The sequence below is a fragment of the Leuciscus leuciscus genome (genome assembly GCF_965113295.1).
Source record: "Leuciscus leuciscus genome assembly, chromosome: 8".
Lineage (NCBI taxonomy): Eukaryota > Metazoa > Chordata > Actinopteri > Cypriniformes > Leuciscidae > Leuciscus > Leuciscus leuciscus.
Window position 1 is genome coordinate 26,857,905 of NC_138732.1, and position 1,426 is coordinate 26,859,330.

The window sequence follows — 1,426 nt, forward strand, 5'->3', positions numbered from 1 at the left end:
CCCTTGGTCGCTCGCTCTTTTCTGACATGAATTGAAAAGCTGAACTTCAAAGTGTAACATCATTGGCAGCCGGTTTTCCTTCTCTGTGACATGCACTACAGAAATCTTTATTTTTATGTAGCAAGAAGTGAGAGTAAAGGCATTTATAATGTTACAAAACATTTGTTTCTCAAATAAATGCTTTTGAACTTTCAAAGAATCTTAATATCTGTTTCCACAAAAATATGAAGCGGCACAACTATTTTCAACATTGATGTTTCTTGAGCAGAAAATCTGCATATTAGAATGATTTCTGAAGGATCATGTGACACTGAAGACTGGAGTAATGATGCTGAAAATTCAGCTTTGCCATTACTGGAATAAACTATTAAAAAAGAAATTATTTTGCAATATTTCACAATATTATTGTTTCACTGTATTTGTAACCAAATAAATGCAGCCTTGGTGAGCAATGTCTTTCAAAATCATGAAGAAATCAAATCAACCCCAATCTGTGGAACGGGGGTGTTAAGTAAAACACTTCAAGCAAGAAACTGTTTAATCGCAAAATACAGACATAAATGTATCCATCAGGAATTGATTGGATGGTAAAAAAAAAAAAAAAGTGGATCTTACATACTAGAATAAGCACAGATTTTAATGAGTTTGATGAAACTGTCTAAACCTGTACATAGTAAGTAACATCAGTGTAATAGGAAAGTTATTTCAATGCTATTTTTGATTACAGGCTACAAATGTTTTTTCAGTTGAGTAATAAACATTGGTAAATGAATCATGCACAAGAAGACCAGGAACATGAATTAAGGAAAGGGGCTCAGTTTTGATTTCAATTCAACTCTAACAATGTAATTTCTGTTGCCAAGTTTAGTTTAAATGTTCGTGTGAGTTTAGCCAAGCGCTCATAACACAAGTTTTCCAGACTTGCTGTTCAGGTGTTAGTGGTTTTGTACTCATGCAACATCTTTGGCTGTAGGGAAAAGAAAAGCATGGTTTTGAGATGATTAAAGGGAGGAAAGTATTTTGCAGTGTATTTTTAGCAGGGTGCTCCCTCTGAATGTGTCCTGATGGTTGTTTATCAGCTGAAGTCCCCAGGTGCTGACGTGTTGCCAATCAGGTTAATGAGGTCTTCAGGGCATGTACCCCCTACCTCTGCTAGCTTAAATTGTTGCCAAATGTCTCGGAGAAACTCCCTCTTCTACATATTAAGAAAGTTCATCCAAAAATGAAAATGGTCATCATTTACTCACCCTCATGTCGTTACAAACCTGTAAGACTTTCATTCATCTTCGGAACACTTTTTGATGAAATCTGAGAGCTTTCTGTCCCTCCATTGACAGCTAAGCAACTACCACTTTGATGCTTCAAAAGGTTCATAAAGAGATCGTAATAGTAAACCATATGAATTGAGCGGTTTAGTCCAAATTTT